The sequence below is a fragment of the Leiobunum rupestre genome, chromosome 10 (genome assembly GCF_980474605.1).
Source record: "Leiobunum rupestre chromosome 10, qqLeiRupe1.1.hap1, whole genome shotgun sequence".
Lineage (NCBI taxonomy): Eukaryota > Metazoa > Arthropoda > Arachnida > Opiliones > Sclerosomatidae > Leiobunum > Leiobunum rupestre.
This window is the reverse complement of record NC_143393.1, coordinates 15,897,381-15,911,259: the sequence shown is the minus strand read 5'-3', so window position 1 is coordinate 15,911,259 and position 13,879 is coordinate 15,897,381.

Below are 13,879 nucleotides of genomic sequence, written 5' to 3'. Positions count from 1 at the left end.
CGGAGAAGCCAGTGGCGTAAATAACGCCCCGGCAGACTCCGCAATGCAGGGGCTTCCATCGAGGGGCCCCAAAATTGTCTATAGAGTGTTATCGTCTGAAACCCTGCGACGTCTCCATTGTAATTTGCCTATTGATAAAAAACGGTAACTGTCATGGCGGCCACTATTAACACTACAGCTGTGAGTCCCCAGCCTTGGAAATAACGGTGGTCAGGTGGTCAAAGACCAGTTAATTAATTGCTCAGACCAGTTTATTTATTCAAAATTTGGGGGGTCACTGGTCACCGTGTCCAGTTTATTAATTCGAAATAATAACAAAAAAACAGTTTAATAATTAATTCCTATTAATTTAAGGTTTATATCAATTTTGATTTCCCTATTCACTGGATTTATATGTACAGCGACTCCGCTTACAACCGCCGCGGCGGCACGTCGATGTTTTATGTAGAGTCCCTTCGCTTGCATCTCTCGAACGAGTCAAACTGTCTTACCCCCTCTAGCCTCAAACCCTCAATCCTCTAGTCTCGCTTTCCCTGGAGTACGGTAGGCTACCTTGCTACGCGGTAACAGACCGGAGACTCTGGAGTTACGGGGCCTAGAGAAAGAGAGATAATACGGTAAATTACGATGGTCTTCTTGGCTATGGTAGTAGTCTTAGGTGAGATAGTACTATATAGTGACTTGGCAGTGCTACGTCACAGTTTTTTTTATATAGTTTTTATCGTGGGGAGAAAAATATGACCACAATGGCGGCCATGGCGAAAGTTACGGAGTGCCAAGTCTCTATTGTACTACTCTTGTGGTACTCATAAAATAAAGTTAACTATTTTGAATACGTGTAAAGTTAATGTTACCAACATAATCTAACATTCTAACTTCTAAACATGTAGTATAGGTTTTTTAGGCTTATAAATGACATTAGAACATTTTATATTAGACCAGTTTAATAATTCATAAGCTAGGGGGTCACTGGTCATAAGGATCAGTTTAATAATTCATATGCTAGGGGGTCACTGGTCATAAGGACCAGTTTAAAATAAAACCTTATTTCCAAGGCTGGCTGTGACGTTACAAGTTTTCAAAATCGTATCAGACGACAACACTCTATGGGACTGTGTACAGTCCAACCACGCGAGGCCTCGTCTAGTTTTTTCTCTTGTCAGCTCAAGTTAATGTTTTACTTGCTTCAAATATGTCTTTATGTTTCAATGGGCGCGCCCAAAACTTTATAAATACAACCACAATAACCGTCGCATAAATATCCAAACAACGTACATAATGAAAGTAACATACTGAAGTTTGAAAAGTATCGAGACACGTGTTTTATAGCAGATCGTTAAACCTTGTAAATTAATAACTAAGTTGTGTTTCTGAATTTAAAGTTTTTAAGGTAAGGCTAATTTTGTTTGCTGGCCTGGGTAGTTTTTGTCTAGAAAATCGAAAATTTCAACTTATGCATTTGCTTACATTTTACAAATGACAATGCTTATTGAACGAAATAATATGGACTCCATTTAGAACGATATACTAAACTGAAATCAAAACGAGTTATAGAAATCCCGTCTTTTTATTTTTCAATGAAATGAGGCAGGGGCGTAGGAACCAGGGGGCAATGCCCCTCCCTAGAATTTTGTTGGGAGGGGCAACTAATGTTATTTCCCCTTCAACTTTTTGGTCAGTTGAAATCTTCAAAAGCCCAAATTCTCAATTTAAAAGCATATAAAGCTTATAAAAGCTCAACTGTGTCTTTTCCCGCCAATTTACATAGTAGTCAAACAGTAACACGTGCATCGGTGAAGCTACACTCCTTTAAAAATTCCAAACCATTCTCATTTTATTATTGTGGATTTGTGTATCTTAAATTCATAAACGACTCTAAAGACTAAAATACACTTCGTATGATAACTGTTGTTACTGTTAATGCATTAATGACATTCGCGACCGATTACTCACTCTACATCGGGGGCTAAGCTCCTAGACCCCCTTTTCGTTTCTCTTTGCCCCCTCCAACTTCTAAAACGTTCCTACGCCCCTGAAATGAGGAGCGGAAGGGAAGGCAATGTCTCCCCAAAACTTGAAAGTACATCATTCCCCCCCCCCCTCCATCTTGAAACGATGAAACCGTGGGAATTTTCAAACAGAAGATTTCATTTTTACCCTACTTTATTGAATAAACAAATAACGCGCTTACACGACTTCCCTACTAGAGAATAGTAGCAATAATTTTTTTTAATTATTTTACATTAAGTAATCTAGATCGTGATTCTGGTCGGACTTGGGAGTCTGAACTCCAGACTTGCAATTTCTACCAGAACCTTTGTTTTTAATGCTCCAGACGCTGATTGCCGTGATTTATCTTAATCGTTTCACTTAGGGCTCAAAGCCATTTTTAAGCGTTTTATATATTTAACATGCAAGTACGTGTTAAATCTAATTGTAGAAGGCGATACATGTTAGCCCTAACTCTAGATGGCGATAATCGTGATTCGGCCTTTATGATTATAAAGGACCCCAAAAACAGTTTCGCGGGAGGACCCCAAACCCATAGCTACGTCCAGGGCCGGCGTTTGGGGGTAAGCGGGGCTAAAGTACCCCGGGCCCGGGCCTCCGAAAGGGGCCCGCCGGAACGGGTGCCTAAATAAAATTATTTGACTACTTCCAAAAAACCAAATTTTGGAGTAAAAATTACCTGCGGCCCGAAAATCCTAGCGCTACTATTTTTAAAATATAATTTATCAAAAACAAATATTATATTCTAAATAAATAAATGTGGTGGATTTTATTTATCTTTAACTTCATTTGAATTGCTTGTGTATTTAACTTTAATTAATACTAAACACTAAATTTTGAGAACCGGAACCGAAACCGGAACCTATAAAGCAAAAATTTAGGAACCGGAACCTGGATAGTCCAAAAAAGTGGAACCGTTGCATCCCTAAAGTCCACTGCTCCTCCAATTTTTAACACAAAATCTTTGGTAAAATTTTGCCCACAAAGGTATCCATATTTATATTTATTTTCTTCACTACTCATTTAACATTAAAATTTTAAAATTTATTATTATTAGTTTATTTTTTGTTGTCTCCTCGATTTTTCAGCGGTGTTTATTGCATTAAACACCAGATTAACAAATTTCTGACTTTCATAAAGTTACACTACTCTCCCAATGGAATTCAAAAAAAGTTATTTTAGCTTGCCCAACTTGTCACTTTTTCAAGTCGTATTTTGTCAGTGAAAAAGACGCGCCAACGTTTTCGGTGACGCTCTACAATTTTCTCATTGACAATTTTCTTATAGCACCTAGCGGTTAAAATTTAAATTTTCAAAAAACGTGAAAATATTATTCGATTTAGATGCAATTTTGGTAGAAAGTGTCCCCCGGCACGTATAATGTACAGTACAAATTTCAACTTTCTAGAAAACATAGTTTTTGAAAAAAATCACTTTTTCGACAAAAAAAAAACACCCTGTAGGCTACGTTCAGCAGCAGTCAACGGAAAAAAAACCCGATGGATTTGATATTTTCCACCGATGAGCTTTTTCGTCATAATGACGTCGTAAGTTTCTGAACGCTTTTATTCAGTCATCGGTGTTTTTTAAAATGCCGTAGCTTTAATAGTAGTTTTACGTCAAAAATGACGTCAGTCATCGGAAAAACCGACTCCTCCAGCCGATGACTTCGGTGAGTAACCGATGACTATCGTGACGTCAAAACCGGATACGCGACAAAGCGTACAGTAGGAAACCGATGTCACCGATTAGCTGAACGTACCCAGTAAGTCTCCTAGTTAGTGTAGGGAGCTGTCGGTTAGCTCGCATGACATGAACAGGGCCGGATTAAGACTTTATGGGGCCCTAGGCCCAAGTTAATTTTGGTGCCCCCTTTCAATAGCGAGCGAAGCGAGCTAGGCGCTTCCTCAATTTATAATTGAGAAAAGGAAGGAAAATTCATTTTACTGCCAGATTTAGTATGTCGTCAGGGGCTAGACGGAAGTCCGTCAGAGAATGTGACAATCAAACATTTTTGGTTCATAGGGGTGGACGCATTTACTAAAATTACTCCGGAAAATATTTTGTGAAAAGTAAATGACAAACGTTTTGTACTTTTTCGAACCCTCTTGGTGCCCCTTGTAGGCTTGGTGCCCTAGGCCCAGGCCTATTCGGCCTATTGGTTAATCCGACCCTGGACATGAAGGGCTGGCCACCGCCCTCGAACGCTGTATAACCCGACCACTGGTTAAAAGGCCTTATAAGTCGCAAGTTGACTTAGGCCTGTAGTGGTGGCTTGGGTATTAACCTAGCTGATTATAATTATTATTATTAGGTATAATACATGTAGGCCTATTACTGCCTAAGAATAACACGTTCAGAATTACCTCGAGAATTACAGATTATAGCGGTATTACAAATTTCGGGCGTGTAATACTTGAAATTTGGTGTAATATCGTTTATAGTGTATGGAAAAATGAAGAATATTTATTATATCTGGAAAATATGTAATATCAGGAAGTATATTCGAAGTAACGTGTAATATCTGGAAGTATCGTATCATTTCTGGAAGTATAATACAAGTATCGAGTTCTATCTGGAAGTATATTCGAAGTATCGTGCAATATTGGAAGTAATAATAATATTTGAATAGGCGCTTCAATAAATGCCGCTCTCTATATACTTCCTCTCCTTCGCGCATGCGCGAGTCACTGAATAAAATAGTCACGTTTTTATGTCAGTTTTATTTGTAAGACTAAAGTTGATAGCGCGTGCGCATTTTTTTTATTTCAGGAAGTCCGTGTGAAATTGAACGAGCCCTTCTATGTTGAAATGTTACGCAGCGCGCGCTTTAAAAAATCACGCTTTGACAAGTATGTCCTGGCTTTCTGTATTACTACTTCTAGGCTATCGCTGAACCGGTTTTATTTAACACTCTTTTTCGCGGTATTTTCGACCCCTCTTTTTGGCCGCCCGCTAGTCGGCCATTACCTGGAACCACCGGTGGGGGGTCTAGGCTCCGGTCTTTGGTATCAGGATATGGAGAATGGGGGTTAAGGGGGGTAAACTCAACATGAACGCGCCCAGCAAAATTCCCAAAAAAAAAGAGTGTATAGGGACTTGGCAGTGCTACGTCACATATTTTTTTCAATAGTTTTTATCGTGGGGAGAAAAATAGGACCACAATGGCGGCCATGGCCAAAGCTACGGAGTGCCAAGTCTCTATTACCGAGAATATCGTAATATATTCGTAGTATTAAAGAAATATTTAGTACGGTGTACGTTTCAAATGATAGTCGTTACTCCATCGGCATCAACGCAAGGTAAAGGTAACAAATGTGGAGAAAAAATTGATATATAGCAGCATCAGAGAGAATTTAGATTTTTAGAATGAGATACGAGGCGGTAAAATCGGCTTCATTCTGACTCGAGATAATATAGCAAGTGCTCGGGTAGGTGCTCTATACCCGGACCTTGCTTTTTATATCGCATTAATTGTTTGTTATAGCTTTCTACTGTAATAATATCCAACTTATTTGAATAGGTCACTACTCATAAAAATTAAATGTATAGAATAATTTATAAATTTAGACTTTCAAATATACTTATGTAACATAAATAATATAGTATAAGTTTAAAAGTTTAGTAACAATACAGTCCCTGTAAAAATGATTGAATTGAGGATTTGAGACTAAATTAGCTAATATTTAGCAATTATTTAAAAAAAAATTATTGTCATTGAAGATTCAGAGCATCTTGAGCTCTTTTTTTTTTATTCGGTATTGTAACGTGTGGGACAATTCAGTCCGTTCGTCCCCAACGGGGGGATACGTGGGGATAGGGGTGGGACACCCGTGGGCCATCCACAAATTCTGCTTCCCAGACGCTTGGGATTACAGGAGAACGCAACTACTCCCGGCCTCGGGTGCAATTAACCTCGTTGAAATTTTCATTTCACTAGGTGTCTAGGTGAAGCAGTGGCGATGAAAATTTGACGTCTGCTAAACCCATTGAGTTGGGAATATTAATTTAGAAGTTCAATCCGGACTTCGGATTTCGGTATTTCGCGAAACAAGTTTTGAAAAATACGAATGTGTCGTGATTCGTGACCATTGAATTGGGAATAGTACCGCTAGAATGACAAAGGCGCGTTCGGGAGTCGTGGTTTCGCGAAACAAATTCTGAAATTTCCAGTCAGCGCACTCAGCCGTCAACTCTATCATTATACGGGTGGCGCCATCTATCACTTTCAAAGTACCTTAGTACTTTTAATTCAATTACATAAGATATAGTTCCCGCTGCTAACAGCGGAAGACGCCACCGACAAATGATAGATTTCTCAATTTCGAAAAATTTGTTTCGCGGAAGGCAGATTGAAATTGTCATTCTAGCGGTACTATTCCCAATTCAATGGTCGTGACTGCCGTCTGCTCTAAAATGACGAGGAAACTTGATCATTCTACCCGTATGGTCATCTATCGCGTTCGCCGGCAAAAGATATAAGATCACCACATTAAAAAGCGGATGGCGCCACGGGTCGAATGATAAAGTTGTCTCGTCATTTTAGGGCAGACGACACATTCGTAATTTTCAATACTCTTTCGCGGGGAGCAGATTTGATTGTATCTCTAAATTAATATTCCCAACTCAATGGCTAAACCTACTGCTTTGAAATTTATAGGCCGCGGAAGCCATTTATTTTTTAATTATAAGGTTTTATTTCAGATGAAATTGTGGAATAGTTGAAATAATTATTTATACCTTAATTTATTTCCACCTGCAGTGATTCCCACGCGGGCCACTTCTTCTTGTTCGCGAACGCGTTGGGGCCCCCAGAAGGTCGGGTGCCAGGGAAACCGGTTTGCAAACCCCGTGTGCACTACGCCACTGAGAAACTTTCATGTACGCGATTTTTACCATTGACTCTACGGAGCGATTCATACTTCCCCCCATTATCCACATCAGATATAACTTATTGTCGTAGTCCATTGGCTACACTGTTAAACAAGTCAGCCCAGGCCGTAATATTAGTTCCACATCAGTGTATTCGAGTGGGCAAACCCATACACCCTTAGTAGACACAGGTAGGCAAACAAATACAAAAGCTGTTGAGGCTACGTGATTTCTTATTGTTTGATATATAAAGTGCCATCCTAAGTTAAAGAGTGGATGCCGCCCACCATCAGGAGACCCGGGTGGGAAAACTGATATAAAAGCTGTTGAGCCCATGTGATTTTCTATTGTTTGTTATATAATTTACCATCATATGTTAAAGAGTGGGCACCGCCCACCCTCAGGATACGCGGGTGGGCAAACCAATACCAAGGCTGTTGAGGCCATGTGATTTCCTATCGTTCGATATATAAAATACCATCCTAAGTTGAAGGATTAAAACTTGGGCGCCACCCACCCTCAGGATACGTGGGTGGGCAAACCAATACAAAAGCTGTTGAGGCCATGTGATTTCCTATTGCTTGATATATAATTTACCATCCTATGTTAAAGAGTGGCCACCGCCCACCCTCAGGATACCCGGGTGGGCAAACCAAATTAACCAATACAAAAGCTGTTGAGGCCATGTGATTTCCTGTCGTTAGATAGACCATGGACTAACAAAACATAAAATTTTGCGGCTTACGATCGTTAAATGTGCGCTCTGGCGGCGTTTCTCGGATTACTGAGTCAAGGGGATGAAATCGTTGGAAGGGGAAGGAAAAAAGTTGAGAAACGTGTGAAAAATTTATCACCTTAGTCCATGCCTTAATTATGCTGCCGCGATTCAAGTTATTTCATGGAGTAATTTTTTTAAATAATGAATTTTTCATCCCATACATTTGAAGCTTTGTTATCAATATCCCCGGGAAAAAAAGAAAAGTAAAAACGATGAATTAACGGTTTCTGATAATTGTAAGTAAATGTTTAAACCAAGGCTTAATTCGCTTTGTAAAGTTTGTATATTTTAAATTTATTTTACCCATGGGTCATAGCAGTGTTATAAAAGGCCATCTTAACACTTAGGTAACATTGATTTAAAATATAATAAACTGCGAAATTTAGTCTTTAACCATACATTAATAGTTTAATTTCCTATATTGTAACTCAATTTTAAAGAAAGCCAGCCTAAAACATGCCTAAAGAAACCGTTAGAACTCGACTATTTGTCTCGACTAAAAAAAACATTTTTTGCCGCGGAAAGATGGCAGTACCTTTTTCCGTTTTGACTCGGCTACCTTCAGTCGCGGACAAAGGTGGGCATTTTGTGACATTTTGGTTTTCGTTTCATTCACTGGCTCGAACAATCTGACCTTAAATACCCTATAATGAGACGTTCATCTGTGAGGCAAATCATCTACAAAATACCTGGTATTAGTACAAAGCCCTTGGTTATTACCATCTCATTAATAAAAGTGATCATATATTTGAATACTATTCACTGGAGAATCGGTTTTTGTATGGATCCTCAATCGAGATCAAGGGCTGAACTGTTGGTTTTAAATATTTCAGTACAAAACCTAGGTATCTTTCATTCACGACAGTATTTTATAGGTGAAAACCAATTAATTTTGATTTTTTAGCGAAATAACAACGTACGAATAAGCTATCGGCGAATTTCAACAACGGATATCGGAGATAATATTAGCAAATTATTTCTGGTCAATATTTTTACTCATTTTTTTGCTAACGTTCCATTTCGTAGCTTGAAAAAATATCGTTTTTTAACTATAATCGGTTCGTAAAGGATCTTTTTACTGAACACAGGTATTTTTTAAAAGTGTTGAATAATCTTTTATCAAATCAGAATACTAGAGTAATAAAAAAATGTATCGCTCGTCGTCATTCAGGTTTTATCGAGAACAACGTCCAGCGCCGGTATTCATAAGAAATCGAAATCGACTCTAGAATATTTTAAATGAAATTATTTGTTCTAATAGTTCCAAGCGAGATCGACCTTGAAATACAATCAAGGTTGTTCAAGATATTTATCATAACCTTACTCAAATCCACAAACACTAAACAAGAAAATAATCCAACAACGGTTTGGGGACGTCATTTCTGTGATGGTCTAGTTAAAGCGTTTTCGTTTCTGGAATACTTGACTCGACACAGAAAGCTATCGAATTTTACTTATAGAATCAGAATCGCAACTAAATTGAAACGTTGGTAACTATTAGTTCGGTTGAGTTATAGCTGACAAGGGGAAGGTAAATAATGATAGGCAACATATCCGAAATATTGGGTGTCAATTGAGTCGTTGACCCTTAAATCAATTACTTGGACAATGGGACCCATACAGTAAATTATTCAATTTGATTGGAAATTTCCAAACATATCCGAAAATATTTTCTTTCCTTATTATTGGTTTTTTAATTATTGAATAATTCTTCCTCCCATTTTACTTCCCTCTGGTCGCCTGCCTCTCAGGAAAAATACATATTAGGGGGTAGAGAGTCGTTACCTTAGAAACAATGTTAAAAATACCACTATTTCCGCCAGGAGACACGAAGTAAAAAGCGCTTTGCGCTTAAAACGACGATTGAAAAATAAGAAAACGCTTCTTCGCAAAAAGAAAAATATAAAAAGGGGGGGGGGGGGGCTTTGTCAAATTCGAATGATCTTAAACTATGTCTCCAAGGTCATAAGAAATATATATCGAGACCCGATAACTTAAGGTATATATAGCGCGTACTAAATAAATGTACTGTAGTATCAAACACCTCAGTACGGATAATTTGTGGTGTTTATTTTTTGATCAGCCGAAAGATTTAAATAGAATAAAAATGAACATAAAAACTCAAATCTTTTGAAATTGCGAATAACTTAATATTGAAATTTTTAAAAGAACTCGTAGAGGTCTTCCGTATGACCAAAGTGTTTCATAAATGGAATCTGGAGTAACATTTTTCTTGAAGGGTGAATTGGCCACCTAACAGCTAATGGCATGTTATCAGTAATCCAAAGGTTAAAACGTTAACTAAGACAATTCCAATCTTACCTACTTATACACGCCTACCCACCCATACACGCCTGCCTACCTATACACGAGTACCTATACCTATACACGCCGACCTCCTTATACACGCCTACCTATTTACACACGCCTACCAACTCCCACACGTAAACTTACTAACCTTTACCCACATTATGCATGATATAGACTCAAATAGGAATATACATTTGTTTTCACATACATATGTTGTTGGAAGTGTGTGCGGTAGGTGCATTAAACTTTAGGCTACCTGACACAACAGTAGGACCCTATGATAAGTGTAAATATCCAATCTTCAATTCTAATATAATGCAATCTGAATAACACTAAAATTAACAAAATGTTTTAACAATCAATTCATTGTTTTAACCTTTCAGCCTTAGTAGATGTTTTTATTTTTTTAAACAAACTGATAACATTTACGAGGAGCGTATAGCGGAAATAAAATATTAAAATCCCGTGACAAAATAATAGGTCCAATATTTGTTACTAAACTAGAAACTTACTGTCTGGACCAGTTTTTTAATATTATGGTTCGCCCAAACCAAAAATATTATTATAAAATTATGTATCCCCGATAAAGATTTTCAAGATAACAGCGGTATTATTAGACGAAAAATCTATTTGAAATGATTTCGCCGGGAACGACCTTCACAAGTTATTATAATATCTGATTACGGTAGTAATTTTCAAACTGATCGCAAAATATATGTTCAAACCAAATATATTTCGAAATATCTTTTGATTAGTTAGTGTTCTGACGTAATTTTTCTTAACGAATAGATTTCTAAAGAATATTTGCTAGGTTTCATATCTGGAGATATTCATGTTTTAAATTTAAGCTCGTAGTTTCGGAAGTAAAAAATATTTACTCCCATTATTGGATTTTCCCTGTTCAGATCTTCAGATACAGGTTTCAAAATGTGAATGAGCAGAAAGTGCCCACCTTTGGTCGCGGAGGGGTAAAAAGGGGGTCGACTTTTAACGGAACTCTGACGAGCCTTTCCAAAGCAGATGGCCGCCTGCGAACCGTCCTTACGTTTTGTTAGCCCATGGATAGACAGAAAGTATCAAACGTGAAATAGGTAAGCAAAACACTACGAACACAATTCTTTTAAATTATTGAAATTAGTGGAAATATGATTTAAAGAAATTCTTAAACTGGGATTAAAATGGGTTTATTTTAGGAAATTTATATCAAACATTTGGGTTAGTTTGGGCACCAAAAGTCATGTAAATACGCAAATTCATAAAAAAATCACCCATGAATTTTTTAACTTGTTTTTTTCGGTCACTCTTCCTTTAAGGGGGTTGGTCGAAGGGGGCGGAAATTAACGGCACTGCGTGCGCGTCAAAGAGTTCTATCGAATGAGACCAACTTGTTTTTTTCGGTCACTCTCCCTTTAAAGGGGTTGGTCGAAGGGGGCGGAAATTAACGGCACTGCGTGCGCGTCAAAGAGTTCTATCGAATGAAACCAACTTGTTTTTTTCGGTCACTCTCCCTTTAAAGGGGTTGGTCGGAGGGGGCGGAAATTAACGGCACTGCGTGCGCGTCAAAGCGTTCTATCGAATGAGACCAACTTGTTGTTTTTCGGTCACTCTCCCTTTAAAGGAGTTGGCGAAATTGTCCCCCCTGTTTACCTGACAGACCTGAAACTGGCCATCGGTAAAAGTTGTGTAGCCCCACACTGTAATTCAAACTTCCCGCGCGAAAATCCACTGGGTTGGGGGGAGGCGAAGTTTGAGGTTCACTTGACCTTAAACGCCGTAAATATACGTAAAATCTAGGAGGAGGAAATACTGAAGGGTAAATATCGGATTCATAGGCCTGGCAATGTGGGGAATTCGGACATAAGGTAATAGAGACACCTAGCGGACACCGTAGTCAAAATTTCGTCCGCGTGTTCGTTGGGACTTTGTTAGAAATGAGTGCCGGTTTTAAAATCGTGTTAAAGATTTATTTATTTTGTCTTCAAATTAAATAAACATCTCCGAAAATAGTTTCATCCAGGTAAAATATTCTTGTTTCAACTTGTACAAAAAATCGTTGTGAATAGAATGAAAAGTAGGCAAAATTTATAGAGACAAAAAATTCCACCTATTTTTACGATGGCGCTACGCTCGTATGTCCGTTGCCGAAGCTAAAATAGCGTGTCCGTGATGGGGGAATACAAATTTCTGTTCCAGGTACGCAGTATTATATTCCCAGGTAAAATAACGCGGAAAAAGGAACGACAATTGCGACAACTTTAGCCAAATACAAACTATAAAAGTGTTCAACGCTAAAAGTTCAAGCGTGAAATTCAAGAGAACGGCGTGATTCGATTGGTAAAGGCATCGGTTTTGTAGATTACGCGGCCAGCAGCTATCTGGATTCGAATTCCGGCGTCGCTAATAATGTAAATTATTTAAAATAAATTATTTTTCGCAGCTCCATCTACCATGTCGTCGCTTTCCACGACAAACAAACAAACTACAACACTTAACGACCTTCCGTCCATAGCAATAGTCCCACTTCGATATATATATATCGATGTGGAACTAAAAACGGTATCACATATTTTTGTCGTCCATGTTTTCATTTCATTTTTATGGAAATGATATAGAACCAGGCTGTCCCTCAAAGACTATATATACGCTTCGCTTACTAGACAGGCGTCTCCATACAAAAAACCTATTAAAGGGGCTGGAAAGTGGGGTTTTGTAAAACGTCATCCGTGACGTCATTAACGAAATTTGGCGCGTAGAACTACTTTTTCTCAAGTTCGCGAAGACGTAAACAGGCACCGCTGTGTTGAGATCATTTTTGTATGACGAAATCCAGCGTGGTCTTGGTTAGTGTTATAGCTGAGCTCGTAGGAAGTTTTCAAATTTCATTAATCTTTATTGAGATTTAGTTTAGTGAACAACAAATGTTTAACGAAAAATTCATTTTAGTGATAAGTGTCTTTTGGTAGTAGTGTGTTCGTAATTTTTTAAATTATTATTTACGAGTTTCATCGAATTTTGTAAAAAAACGCTAGATGAATCGAAGCCAATTTCTTAGGGCCTTGGTTTCACTGGAGCATTTTGATAAACCTTAGTACTACACCACAGTTTTTTGCCTTTTCCCACTTATCTAATTCGCCAACAAGAGATATTTTCGTATCATCACGTTTCCGTTTTTTATTTGAATTAAACTCGTTCATTAACATCATTATAATTAAATAAATATTAAAATACTAGAACCAAAACCACGTCCACGAAGGCCCGAATATCTTAGTTCGCGTATGAATACCTCTCACCAGAAGAAAATAGGGGAAGTACGTATCTGTAGCTTTGAGCCGTAGAAGTCGTCGTGTGACCCACGAAAACGCCTTTTTACGCATAATAAACCAAACTGAAAAAGTAGTTCTACTTTTGTTTTGATTCAACACGGCTATAATCGACGAAAGCAAATACGCCTTAACTCAAATAGCAGAGAATGAGAAGGGCAATATGTTACAATTGTTCAATTTAAGAAAAATGACATTTTAAACGATGTATTCATCCGCGATTTCCCGCCAAACCGTTTTGGCGCGAAAATTCGTGAAAAGTGACGCCTTTCCAAAGCTGACTAGAAGCGTACTTCCCCCTATTTTCTTCTGCTCTCACTAGTCTCTCTCTCGGGTCGCTCCTCACTATTTTCAAAACATCTCCGTCAGAGCCAAATTCCTCAAGCGGGGAAAAAAGGAAATAAAGCAGGGTCCGGATTTTTTTGGAGATACCACGTCACTAGACGATTTCAAAACCCCACTTTCCAGTCCCTTTAACACTTTCGAAACACGGGAGAAGGCTTTTGACCAGCCGTTAGAGGCGCCACTAGTAGCACTCCTGAAGCGGGGGGGGGGGATTTTGACCAGCGTCTGCTATCGTACGCAAGTT